Source organism: Aedes albopictus, chromosome 3 (genome assembly GCF_035046485.1).
Source record: "Aedes albopictus strain Foshan chromosome 3, AalbF5, whole genome shotgun sequence".
NCBI lineage: Eukaryota > Metazoa > Arthropoda > Insecta > Diptera > Culicidae > Aedes > Aedes albopictus.
In genome coordinates this window covers 295608020-295622835 of record NC_085138.1, presented here as the reverse complement: position 1 = coordinate 295622835, position 14816 = coordinate 295608020, and the positions used below count along the sequence as shown (strand labels likewise).

The window sequence follows — 14816 nt, the reverse complement described above, 5'->3', positions numbered from 1 at the left end:
CACGAGGATTTTTCTAGGAATTTCTTCGGGGATTCTTCCGTCAAAGATTCGATCAAGGAATACTCCTAAAATTCCATGGGAGATTCTTCCTGGCATTCTTCCGGAGTTTCCTCCTGAAATTCCAACAGGAATTCATCCTGGAATTTCTTAAAGTAAAGGAATCTTTGTGGAATTCGATCAGGAATTCTTCCTGGAATTCCTTCGGAGACCACAACTAAAAGTCTTTCTGGGATTCCTCCTGGAATTCTGTCTAGGATTTCTCATGGAATTCAGATATTCCTTCTGGAATTTCTGCGAATAATCCACCTAGAATTCGTCAGTGATTCCTTCTGGAATTCGTTTGGAGATTCCTGCTGAAAATTTTTGAGATTCTTTCTGTAGTTTCTTCGAGGGCTCTTCCTGGAATTCCTTCGGGATTGCTCCTTGAGTTACACCAGGGATTGCTCCTGGAAATCACTTAGGGATTATTTCTTGGATTTTTTTCGGGGATTCCTCCTGGAGTTCATTCAGGAATTTATCATGGAATTTCTTCGAGATTCTTTTTGGAATTCTTTCGGGGATGCCTCCTGAACATTATTCAGGAATTTTACCTGGAAATCTTTCAAGGATTTCTCATGAAATTCGTTCGGTGATTTCTTTTGAAAACTCTACGGGGATTTCTATTGAAAATTCTTCGGAGATTCCTCCTGGAATGACTTCGGGGATTTCTCCTGGAATTCCATCGAGGACTACAACAAGAAGTCCTTCGGGAATTCTTCCTGGATTTCTGTCGAGGATTTCTCCTCGAATTAGTTTGACGGATTGTTCCTGGAATTGTTTCGGGGATTCCTATATGAATTTCTTCGCAGATTCCTCCTGAAATTCCTTCGCAAGATATTTTAATTTTAGTAAATTTTATATTTTAAAAAATTGTAAAACTCGATATTGAGCTAAAACTAAAAAACTGCTCTACTTAAAATTTTTTGAAGCACGGTTTCGAAATTGTGCTTCAAAAACTTTGGTCGTTGACAAAAGTTCACAGCTTTCGTTTTATTTTGTAAACTAGTGTAATCAATTATTTTCCAGTTGAAATTTTCGTCACTATTCCAAAGATTTTCTCAGAAATTCTTCCAGATATTCCTCGGATAGTTCTTTAGATTTCCTCATAAAATTGATTAAGAAAATATTCCAGGCATGTTCTTCAAATGTTCCCTTGGTTGGTTTCTTGCAAAGTTACGACAACAAATTGCTTCTAGGAATGATTCTAAATATTTCCTCTGTAATTCTTCAAAAGATTCATCTTAAAATTCTTAAAAAGACTCTTCCAGTTATTCCTTTTGAAAATCTACAACAAAGTCCTCCACAGATTCCAGAAAGAATTTTTCGAGCTACTTTCAAAAATCCTCCAGAAATCTTCCTAGGAACTCATATACTGATTCATGCAACATTTTCACAATAGTTCCCCTACACATTCATTTGAAGCTTCATCTGGGAATTGTTTATTTTTTTCCAGGAATTATTCTAAATATTCTTCCGAAATAACTTTCGGATACATATTAATAAATTCCTTCTGAAACTCCTGTGGAACTCCCCTCGAGACTTTCTATAAGGGTTGCTTCTAAGATTTCATCAGGAATTCTTTCTGTTGTCCTTCATAAATTCCTTTTGAAATGCTTCGTCCATTCTTCGAAATTCTTCCATAAACTTCACCATATCTTCTCTATGAGTTCTAAGAATTGCTTCAGACATCCTAACGGAAAATAATCCTGAGAATTATCTTTATTTCTAAATTTTTAGCCCGGGGCTAGTTCGTCTCCGGGCCCACAGCTTTAATTCCCTTGCTAAGGAAGAACATACATTTTGTGAGTATGTCGCGAGTGGGATTTGAATTCAGGTCCTGGGCGTGATAGTTTCAACCATCATACCAGGTCCACGCTGTCCAGACACTCTAGTAGAGAATTCTCCGTACGGTCCTCAAAATGTTTTCCCTGGAATTACTCTAGAGGTTCTTTCATCCCGAAGAAATTTAACAAAAACTTCCTGCAAAGAATCAATCACGATTTGTTCCAGAAATACTCCCGTGTAACCACCAGAGACTGCTCAACAGATGTTTGCAAATCTCCAAAGAAACTCCTAGAGGTATTTCTGCAAAAATTCAAAGAGGAAACAGTGTAGCGATCACATGGACATACTCTTGAAGGTATTCTTAGAAGAACCTTTCGAGAATAATATTGACAAAATTTTTTAGGTACTTCTGGAGGAATCCTGAAGAACTGCTTGCGGAAATGCTATTGGAATGTGTAGATGAGTTCCTTGACTTCGTGGTGAAGGAATCTCTGGAAGAATTCTTGTCGAAGTCTTTGGAATTAAAATCAAATGAAATCGAACTTTTTGAAATATCTGAAGGAGTTCCTGGAGGGATTTCCGGAGGAGTCCCTTTTCCACAAGGAATTTGAATTATTTCTGAAAGAATCGCTTTAGGAATTCCTTGTTGGAGGATTTGTATGAAAAAAAACTTCTAGAAGAACATTGATTGCTGGAAAATTTTGAAACAATACCTGGAGGCATTTCAAATGAATCTCCTAAAAAATTTTTGAAAGAAGGACACTCTGGAGCAACTACAGTAGGCACTCTCTTCCTGAAGGAAGCTTTCAGAAACCCCCGAAGAAATCACTGGCGAAATCTTTGGTGGAATCTCCTGATTGAATTCTGGAAGATCCTTTGGACGAGCTTCCGGATGAACCTCTTGAAGAATTATTGGATAACTTAAAGAACTACTGGCGGAATTTCTTGAGTTATTCCTGAGAGAACTTCTACAGAGGAATCGCTTACGAAATCTCTGGAAGAGTTTCTGGCTGAATCTCTGAGAGAACACTGAACGAGTTCCTCTGGTGGGAATTTCTGAAGGATATTGAGGGATAGGAGAAAGAATTCTTGGAAGAATATTTTCCTAGACAATTCTCAGATAAAGCTCTGGATGAATTATATGTTGTTGGAAGAATCTCTGAATGAGTTCTTATAAATGTTTATGAAGGAATTTCTGAAAGTAGCTTGGTAAGTGCTTCTTGTGGACTTGTTGGAGGATCTCCTGAAGAACTTTCTGGTAGAATTTTAAAAGGAATTCATGGTGGAATCTCCAAAGGAATCACTTTGAATCTTTAAAGAATACCAGAGTATTTCTTTTGTATAGTTTCTAGAAGAATAGAGTTTTGATATCTCGCTTCAAGAGTTTCTTGTAGTATCTTTGCAAGAAAACCCAAAAGAGGTACTGGAGAAATTCCTCAAAAATCTCTGGGACAATATTTAGAAAAAGCCGAAAAAATTCTTCGAGGAATCTCTGGAAGAGATTCTGAACAAATCTTGGAATAATTCAATGAGATTTTCTTTAAGGAAATGCATAAGAAAAACTCTGAAAAAACTGTCTTGCTAGATCTGGAATTCTTGGAGAATCCTATGGCAGAATCGCTAAAAAAAACTTTGGGCGACAGTGTTAAAAAAACCTGTCTGAAATTGTCTGAAAGGGTCTATTGATAAATGTCCAATGAAATAATTCGTGATGAAATCTCGTGATGAAATACTGTAAATATCTATGTAGGAATTCTTGGAACAATCTTTAAATCGTGAGAAAAATAAACTGTGAAGGAATATCTATAAAAACCACTGAAGAATTTATGGGTGAATTTCTGTAGCAACCTTTTGAGTATTTTTGGAAGAATACTCGGAAGAATAACTGAAAGATTTTTTGACAGAATATACTAAAAGATCCTTTGAAAAAATATCGTTGCAAAATATTAAACGAATATCTGGGAATCTCTTATACCTGGGAGCACCATCTTGTTTCAAGTATCCTTAACTTATTCAAAATGGACTTTTCATGTCTTCCGACATCGTCGGTTTTTTCTCATGACATAAACCTTGCCCTTTAGAAACCCCGGCTTCTTGTTCTCTTCCACTTTCTTTGGATTTCCCACTTCTTGTTCAAACCATAATTTTCCTTCAAAATCCATAGCTGCATTCTTGAAACTTCATTATCCTGTCTGGTTTCTCTCAATTCAATATTTACCTTGGTTCAATTTATTTTGATATTTATTATTTCAGAAATATTTCTACCCTCATACGCACTCTAGAAATTTATATTGATCCCAAAAGTCATGATATGGGGAAACTTACACTATTTCTTCAGTTTTGTTGTCTTCGTCCTGAGGTTTTTTTTTATCAGAGTGGGCCTCTAATCATTCCCAACCAAGCTGAATTATATAACCGTTTCACGCAATTTGGCCGACATAACCCCCATGACGAAGAGAACAAACCTGCCGATAATACCCAAAGCTACACTATTTACAAAAACTTAGACTTGAAGACACAAAACTCAAATATGAATTTATTTGGTCTACTTACTTTATGAAATTAGAATAACTAGCGACTGTTCGTGGGACTAACATCTAGTTTGCCACGCCCAGCGGCAGTAGCGATACTAGAAGTGTCAAATGAATTTTGTTTATCAAAACAAAAGATGCTCTACAAGATGAACAGTTTAAAATAATCAATTATTACAAGTAAAGTTAATAAAATAATTAAACAACAAAAGTGATTATAGCGCCAGTGGAGTTCTAATATATTTTCATTTTTATGAACGGCCCCTCACAGAAAATGGCTATTCATTATTTGCTTCTAGAATTATGCTTCATGCGGATTCACTAGAATATGAATATTTTAGTTATGTACTACATTGTAGCATTTGCGACAGCAAATAGTGAAACATTCATCCAAAGTAGCCAAGACGCTCAGAAGTTATGAATTTTCAGATATACCATTTGAAAAAAACGAAAAATATCTTCAAATACTCACTCTCACAACACACAGCCGACACGAATGCCACTCTTGTATAAAAGTGTCTTTAATAAACTAATAATAATAATAACAACACACATAACTTTTAAACTGGTTGATAAAAGTTGATTGAATAATCAACAAATTCACATGTTGTTACGTAATCAGCAGCGGCTGACCTACGAATATGTTCATTCTCGATAATGCTAAAAACATATTCAAACATTTTTATTGACCTTGTTACACTTCACTTCTCTAATATGCATCGTTTATGTCCATACAATCAACGATTATGCCAATAGTCAAGAACATGCGCATCATTATTTGATGATGTTTTTTAATATTTCCAAAACATACAGCACAGAGAAAACTAAATCGTACAAAGAGAAAGTTACGATCATGCTTCAGCAAAATGCAACTGCTTTACGTTGGCCGTAGAATTTCATTCATTTATCCCACCCGAGATTCCACCTTCCCGTGTGTTGTTTTTTCGGTCTCCGCTTTGTGCGACGACCAACAAAACCGGTTTTACTTGCTCAGCCGTCCTGCTGCTGCTGGTCCGTTGCTTACTCACACACGCAAGCGCATGAAAACTGCTGTTGTTCACTTGAAAGAAAAATGGTTTTGATGTGGAAAATTACATTTTCCACTAATTATGTCTTCGACAAAAATCTTCCTCTTGAAATTTCAAATCTTTGGACGGGACTCAAAAAAGGGCTTTTCATGTAAACTTTCCGAGATATTGATGCGCAAAGTAAAAATTTGGCTGAAAAAAAGTCATCACAATTTTGTTCAAAAATGGTTTTTGAAAACTGATAATCATTTTCCACAAGTTAAAAAAATCCAGGTGATACCTTGATCATTCCTCTAACTCTGCACGGAGACCGTTTTCAAAAATAATGCTTCATTATTTTTTTAAAAATCATAGAGTAAAAAGTGAGGAAATGCTTCCAGTTTCACCTTAATCACGAAACCGGTACCACGAAGAAACGAAACAGGTTGCGGAAGGTTTACCAGGGATCAAATTCCATTTTAACAACTAACACTAATGTAGAGAAATTACCATCCTCCTTTTCCAAATGAAGATCCTTCGCTGTTTCCCGTGTTAACAAATCCTGGAAATTTGCAAACCTCTCCGAGCAGAGCAGTGCAAAACACAAGCAAGCAACCCATAGCTAGGAGATGTGTTGGTAATAAACCCGTTTACCACATGGGAACCGCTCGCCTTTGTCGTAATCCCCAATAATCCGGTTGCTTTGGGTTCGGCGGCCCGGCTTAGCTGCCTCACGAAACAACACGATTATAATGTGCTGGCCAGCCCAAGAACAACATAAACACGCATATTACGTTCCCAGCTGGGGCGGAAAAGCCACGGTCACTAACCGGCCCACATTGCGGATCTTGAACTGCAGTAGCTCATCGTCGTTTACACCGGGCGACTTTTCCTCGAATCCGGTCCTCAACACCCAGGACACTCTCTCTGGCTCACTACACGGCCGGTTGATCTGAGACGCATAATCTGTTTCAATTAGGCCGACCAATTTATTTGCTCCCTGGAACAATCCTATGCCACACTAGTTGACTGGCTGCTAACGCAGCAACGGGGAGAGGGCATGGTAACGATGCCTTGCGGGCCTTAAATTGTGTTTCGCGTGTTTGCGAACAAGCCACCACTTGACCTTTTCACACGGACTGCGTTGAGGTTGAGGCGTTGGTGGGCGAAGTCGGCTTCTTTCCGTACACACTTAATTTTTATTACCGAGTTCGGTAATTTTTTGACGAGATTTAAACTGCTGAGCACCGAGCTCGTTCAGCAAAAATGCATTGTTTACCTTTTCCATACGATTTTGACAGTTGTTTTACTGAACCTCAGTAAAATCGATTACCGAAACTACCGAGATCGTACTGCTGTTATAATCTCGTCAAAAAAGTACCGAACAGGCAATTCAGAAATAAGTGTGTATACTGTTGTAAATACATAGATTTGGAAATTTCCAAAGCAAACTGTGCACAATAACCGAATATAGCCGCGGGAAGAATTTGGCAATCAGGAAATGTTTGTGTTGCGCCGATAGGAGCTTCGAATGTCGTGCCTTCCGTACACACTTAGATTTTTTTACAGTATACGGTATTTTTTTACCGAATTCTCAACAGCTGAACGTTCGGTAATCCGTTCGGTAATCGAAACAAGTACCGAACATTCGGTACTTGATGTTTTTGAAATGCTGTCACAATTTACCGAATTTCTCCGGTAATTTGAGCTGCAGAATCACCGTAGGATTTCGGTAAATCATTGTTTTGTTTTGGATATTTTACAGATTTTCGGTACTTGTAAAAATGAAAGATGCAGTAGGGTTTAGTAGGTTTTTATTTATCAAATTTTTAATGATATTTTAACATTTTCACAAGCAAACCGCTCCGTTTAAACTTATTTCGTCTTAACATTGGCCCGTTGCTTGCACTTGAAACGAGTTTCCACTCATTGGATCACGAAAACAACTGAAGAGGCTGAAACGGAATGTTTGATTATTAAAATGGGAGAAAGCACGAATAAATTTATGTATGAATATTTACCCAACTCCAGCCACTAATGCGATGCTCCGTTTAGCATTATCGTATTTCTCTGGTCACTAAACTAGTTTTTTAGAGGGCACTAAACTTAGAACTACAGAAACCGACATGAAAATGTAATCTGTCACCAATTTGACACTTCGCAATCGTTGCTCGCAACTTTACGGAATTTCGGTAAACTTGGGTCTGGTTTACAAACTTTTCGGTACTGTTTCTTACAGTATATGGTAAAAACACGATTTTACAGTGTGTACGGTAAATTATTTGACAGATTATGCTGTCACAGTATCAAATCACAAACGAATCGGTAACCAATTTACCGAACTCTTGTAAAATAAATTATGATTACCGAAAACCGGTAGTTTTTTCACTTTACCGATTTTTTCCAGCAAAATATTTACCGAACAGCGAAATAGAATCTTAGTGTGTAGTATAGAGTTGGCAACGGAAATACTTGATGTTGGTAAACACCATTTTCGTCCTAATTTTGATTCAAGCCTAAGGCTGAAATTTGAGATTTTTTTTAATTGTTTAGGTACAAAACCAATCTACGTTTCATTTCAGATTCCAAATTGGCGTAAACAATTAAACGATACGAGGAATGGCAGCCTATTTATAGCACCCATAAACAAATAGAAACGCTCCATAGAAAATCAAAAAGTGCTCCATAAAGAAAGAACATATGTTCCATGAAAATGTGCAATGTTACCCATAAATAATTGAAAACGTTCCATACTTTATAAAAAATGTACCGGTAAAACTTAAAATTTTCTCATTAAAAGTGAAATTTTGCACCAATAAATAATACTGAAATGCCCCATAATAAAATACAAATGCTCCATAGAAAAATGCAAACGCTCCATAAAAAATTGAAATTGTACCCATAGAAAATTGAATATTGCTCCATAGAAAAATTAAATTGCACCATAAAAAAATTAAATTGCACCATAGGAAATAGATGAATTCTCCATAAGAATTATCAAACTGCACCATAGAAAATATGAATTGCTCCATGAAAAATTGAAAATCCTCCATAGATAGCATATTCTTATAATTTAATTCGGCAGGGCTGAATTGCTTTACATTGCACTGCTTTAGTGGTGCAAATGTTCAAAGTTATGGAGAATTTTCAATTTTTTATGGAGCAAATTGTATTTTATGTGGTGCAGTTTGCTAATACTTATGGAGCATTCATATATTTTCTATGGTGCAATTTCTATTTTTTATGGTGCAATTTAATTTTTCTATGGAGCAATATTCAATTTTCTATGGGTACAATTTCAATTTTTTATGGAGCGTTTGCATTTTTCTATGGAGCATTTGTATTTTATTATGGAGCATTTCAGTATTATTTATTGGTGCAAAATTTCACTTTTAATGAGAAATTTTTTTGTTTTACCGGTACATTTTTTATAAAGTATGGAACGTTTTCAATAGACCATTCCCGTGAAATTTTTTTTATGTATTTAACGGCTTTCCGCCAATTTATAGAGCAAACTTTCCCAAGGAACCCCTATGTTTTGAAGCCTCTAACTATTGAAAAACAGTGAAAAACCTGCGAAGTAGCACTTTAGCTCTACTGTCTCCTATTAATTATTTCACCCCAATTTCCGTTGTACCCCAATTTCCTCTATGCGTCGACCACAGCGATGTGGTGAGTTTCTAATCAGCAAACTGTCAAACGTTTGTTTTGTTTTGAAGTCAGTATCAGTTTTTCTCATTTCCGCGCATCGAAAAAAAAATCGACGGGGGAATTTCAACGTTTCACCATCCTAGGTTTCACCGTGTACGGTTGGGATTCCATTGGCCCAGTTTCCCGGATCTACGAGCAGCACATCGGAATCGGATATTCAGGTAGATGGCGAGATTGCCAGCCAGCAATCAAATCGTGCCGGCGGAATCGAGACGTTGTCACCGCATTCACGTTGGCCATTTTTAAGCCCATCTAGTGAAGAACCCGGGTGGCGGTTGGCGGAGGAGCAGCTGATTGAACTGATTCGCAGCCGAGAACTAGATGGAGATTGCCATTTCGCCGCTGCAATTCGTTGGCCTTCAGGCGCTTACCAAGGGACATCCTTTGTAAGCACTCTTCCGCAATACAGCGCAGTTCTTCGGCCAAAGCGAAATCATTGATTCCGTGAAGTTTTTCGTTGTATTCACAGGTCTACATCACGTTGTGGTAGGTTCTATGCGATGGCTAAATATATACATATCTCACCTTTCAATTCAATCGACAGATGACAACGCACGAGACGATCCACAAGGAGCGCAACCCGGCCATCAACCCTTGGCACATAGTATTGGAAATGTTCGACAAGCATACCGTCGGCAACCCGAGGCAGTTCATCAACCTGGAGTACTTTATGCATCCCTTACAGCATCCACGGAGTGCGTCCTATTGCGGCACGGTGTAGCAAGCCGATCGGTTGGTTCGAGTGGCCGACATGGCGGTGCTATAATGCTGGCGATGACCCGAATTTTCCGAAGGTAATGCCTAGGGATGCGCCATGCCGAGCAGGATGTCTCTAGCGGTGTGCAATGAAAAGAAATACTTCGAGCATCCGCTGACGAAAAAATTATGGGTTGTTAAGGATGAAAATATGAGTGTGCATTTTGTTAGCCAACATGAATTTGTAGAATTATTGTAATTCCGAAATGTCTTATTACTGGATATCAGGATGGCTACACGCCAGAGACAAGCTTATCATTGGGATGGTACACAAATTATGTCACGCAAAAATCGACCTTTTTCAACCCGCCCTCCCCACTATGTTACACTTTTTGTGTGAGACCTCAAACATTTTTGTATGGGTCGTCACGTTATGCAAAACCCCCCATCCCCCTGAAAGCGTGACGTAATTTGTGCATGGCCCCATTGAGATAGATCTTTAGTTTATTAAATAATCAATGTTTAACACAGCTTCACAAGCATTCTCATAATTTTTATCAGCGGTTCGGTCCTTTATTAAGTTGATCATTTATATCTTAGTTTACTCTTCAGCCTGTGTAGTGGTTATCTAAGTTGGCCAACAGTACCGCCAAGAGTCCACTGAACAGGTGACTCCTAATGCATGGTGTGATTAGGTTATATGCTTACCGTACCCAGGAATGAATAATTAGGGGGAAAGAGTGTAGGGTGGTTTGTGTTCAAATTCCCCGAGTTAAGAATTTTTAAGAACTTAGTTAACATTTTTTCTTCTGTTGTACATGGATAGGGTTGCAGTAGGTTTCGTGAGATAACACTTGGAGAACTCAATGAAAGCCAGAAAGCAGATGTATTGTGCGTCACCAAACAAACTTCAAAGGACTTGGTGAACCTTCTCAACGACAAGTTCTAAGTTCAAGGGAGAAAAACTATAAAGAGAAATGATCTATATCTAAACCGCCGCCACTCGCATAACACCCCATCTTTGCTGGGTTTCCTATTCATATGGGACTGTTTTGCGAGTGGGGGCAGTAAAGTAAAGGTATTATGCGTCACCATACAAGTTCAGAGGACTTGGTGAACCTTCTCAACGACAAGTTCTGCGGTCAAGGGAAATAAACTAAAAAGAGAAATGATCTATATCTAAAGTATAGGTATTATGCGTCACCATACAACTTCAGTGGACTTGGTGAACCTTCTCAACGACAAGCTCTGAGGTCAAGGGAGAAAAACTATGAAGAGAAATGATCTATATCTAAAATAAAGGTATTATGCGTCACCATACAACTTCAGTGGACTTGGTGAACCTTCTCAACGACAAATTCTGAGGTCAAAGGAGAAAAACTATAAAGAGAAATGATCTATATCTAAAGTATAGGTATTATGCGTCACCATACAACTTCAGTGGACTTGGTGAACCTTCTCAACGACAAGCTCTGAGGTCAAGGGAGAAAAACTATGAAGAGAAATGATCTATATCTAAAGTATAGGTATTATGCGTCACCAAACAACTGCAGAGGACTTGGTGAACCTTTTCAATGGCAAGTTCTAATTATTAGAAGGAGTGGTTTTATTTGCAAAGTAGATATATTGTGCGTCACCAAACAACTCCAGAGAACTTTAATAACCTATTTAACCCTTTATAAGGCAGTAGCAACTATATTGCTACCTACGGTTTGTATTTTTTTCTGTTTTATAACAATTTACTTCGAACTTTTTTTTTGGTTTACGCAAAATTGGGATTACTAACAACGCCTGGTATTTTTTTGGTACTAAACACAGCTTTAACAACAATTTAGGAGCCATTTGTAGTCTCAAAAATGGCTAAATTTTGACCGCGTGAAAAAAATTAGCCCAAACTTATTGTAAAATTATAGATTTGGTAAATATTTTGAAAAATAATCAAATTTTGGGTTGACATGAGCTAAACTACACAGTTTATATTATGGGTTAAGCCCCGATCCACTCTAAAATGTCTTTTTCGGCTTTTTGTCAAAGTCAAAAGAAGAAAACTACCCTAAACGGGCAGTGGCAACTATATTGCCACCACAAAAGCTCGTTTTTGGGGTAAATGGGCAGTAGCCACTATATTCCCACCAGCGTTTTTGGCCTAAACGGGCAGTGGCAACTATATTGCCACCTAGATTTTTAAAAGTTTCTTTCAAACAAAAATTGTTTTGTACATGTTATCATGTATAAAATCATTTCCATAATAGTATGCGTTGACAACTCTTCTAGTTTTCTCAGCCTTATTAAGGGGTTAACGACAAGTTCTTATGATTAGAGGGGAATAGTCTATTTTCATACTTGAATGGTGAACCCGTCAGCTGAATGAAGTTATGATCATTACCAACAACTAATGCTTTTGCACCTCCCCCCCCCCTGGAATTTCGGATGCTATTATATATCTTTCTAAACTACCCCCGCCCCAACCCCTACCAAGCAGTACTACATATTTAATAACACATAAAAAAATATAAAATAATAACAATAATGAAATCTGAATCCGTTCGTCCATATAGTTTCCAACGATGAGAATTGATGGGTGACGAAAGCTTCTTCAGGAAGAAATGTTTACCATGGTTTGCTAATCAAATTACCATTACGGTTACCATGGTTAATAGGAATTACTGGAATAGATTAAAAAAAGTTTGCTTTAGCTACGTGTGGTAAGCACAAACTTTAACTTTTTTAATACAGTAGACGTTCGCTCGGTGCAAACGCTTTAACTGCAATGGTTTTTAACTGCAAGTCCGATAAGTGCAACAGTTTTGCAGTTATCGCACCGCTATCTGTCAAATTTCTGTCAAAGCAGATGACAGCTGCATAGCGATGCACTTTCGAATGCATTTTAGATCACTTTCAGACCAACTGACAAGTCGTTGACGTCTGTCAGTCGTTGCAGTTAACGAATTTCATTCGGTAGGTGAAACGTAAACATGTTGCAGTTATCGAACGTCTACTGTAGTATAAACCAACATAGATTGACCAACCTAAATGCCTGCGAGGCAATGTATTGTTTTCAAATTACCTTTGTTAATAATTTGTAAAGAAACAAAATCTTTTATTGTTCCGTAACGTAAGCAGTGATTATTTATATTTTTTCATTAATGTAATCCCCGATGTATCCATATAGTAATTAAAAACGTGCAACTAAATTTTCAGATTAAAATTTCGGATTGTCAATCGAACAACCCATCTGGGACCAAGATGACCTTGGATGAAGACAGCTGTTTCGAAGTAGTCTAATCCTTCTACTAACAACATCCATATTCCATTGATACCTATATGTAGACCTAGCGCGGTTGTAGTTTTCTATTTTTTTAGGTGTCCAACTAACTATCCTTTCCCATCCCCCGACGAGTCCAGGACAACTCTCAATAGGAGAGATCGGTGAAGTACTAGATTTGTAGTAATGAGCTGAATTTTAGTATGGTGAGAAGGTCAATTCTCCGTTTCTGCAATGAAATGGTGCATAAAGCGTGGGTATTATGATTCCTTGCCTAATTTGATGCTGTTTGAGCAAAACTTTGGGCAACAGTGTTGTTGTTTTCTCTATTTCTTGCAACATAAACAACATAGTTATCCAAAGTTTTGCTCAAACAGCATCAAATTAGGCAAGGAATCATAATACCCACGCTTTTTGCACCATTTCATTGCAGAAACGGAGAATTAACCTTCTCACCATACTAAAATTCAGCTCATTACTACAAATCTAGTACTAGGGTAGGTAATCCAAATTTGAACCAAATTGAGGCTTTCTGAAGCAGTGCAAATTTTAAGTGATTTTTTCTCCCACATGGAAATAATTTACTACGGCAAAATCGAATGTACATGAAAGCCACGGGTATAAGCTTTCTGTTAAATGGTAAAAAGTTTGTATTTGCACCGAATTTCATTGAATTATTTGATTTTTCATCAACAATGATTTTAATCTTAATTTGAACCATCGTAATCATAATTTGAACCAATTTTAATCTTAATTTGAACTACCGGCGGCAGCAGCTCGAGCAGCTCACAAAACAGCCAATTCCATGCTAAACAATGAATAATCACATGAATCTGCTAATTCTCATACCTATTTTTCATTAGGCAGTGGAATCTCAACTCAGAATGTTCGAAATTCTTTAGGAATTTGGAAACTTAATTTGGATTTTTTCATCCCCCAAGAGTAAACAAAGCAACCACTAGCGCAATCTACAGGCCAACACTAGAAGCTCACCCCCGTTTACTAGTTCAAATTTAGATTACAAATGGTTCAACTTAAGATAACATTCTCCAAGTAAGAATCACTTAAATTTGATAATTTTATGACAAATAATGCGGAATATTATTCGGTTGGTCGATTCTACGATAAATAAGCTTTCATTTGACGTGTTCACATATTGCGTGTGATACAATGTATGAGCTGTACGAGTGCACCGAAAATGTGCTTTCTCTTGGGGGAAATGGGTGAAATCACAGTGATTTTTCAATTGCCTGTTTTCCATGACAAAAACGCTTTTTTCAATGCTTTTAAAGTCCATGTTATCAGGTTATATTACGGAAAGCTGTTTAACATCTTTTTCGGGACAATATTTGCCTGAAAAGTACGTCTTTTTAATGAATTTTGAAATGGTTCAAATTAAGATTACAATTTGACTAGTTCAAAGTTTGATTTCTTACCCTATACCGAACGTGCCCCATTGAAGCATTGCGTCAATCTTGTCGAAAATTCAGATATACAATAGTCTCAACAGTTTGTGTTAGGTAACCAACGCGAAGAAGGCAATTTTACGTTGGATTGCAAAAATCCGATTAACCCTCTACTTCCCATGGTTGCTCTAGAGCTGAAGTCTCAGCTCTAGAGCACCATCGGTTTTCGGCGAACTCGAGACAAACCGAATTAGTTGAATATGATGCAATAGTTTTTAGAATACGATTGTACACTCATTAGGTAAACCCAGACATGTCCAAACACTGCACTGCACGAGGAGTCGATGCTCAAACACACCACCGTGGTTGCCAAGCC

At 37.5% G+C, this 14816-nt stretch overlaps 2 long non-coding RNA genes across 2 annotated transcripts in view; one reads left to right on the top strand and one right to left on the bottom strand.

Annotated features, from left to right (window-relative positions):
* LOC134284024 (uncharacterized) overlaps positions 1–14816 on the bottom strand; it is a 1044900-nt gene that overhangs the window by 152985 nt on the left and 877099 nt on the right. The window lies entirely within an intron of this gene.
* Positions 7896–10004, top strand: LOC134291376 (uncharacterized). Its single transcript, XR_009999057.1, has 2 exons — positions 7896–9559; positions 9618–10004. It is a non-coding gene; the product is annotated as an uncharacterized LOC134291376 (long non-coding RNA).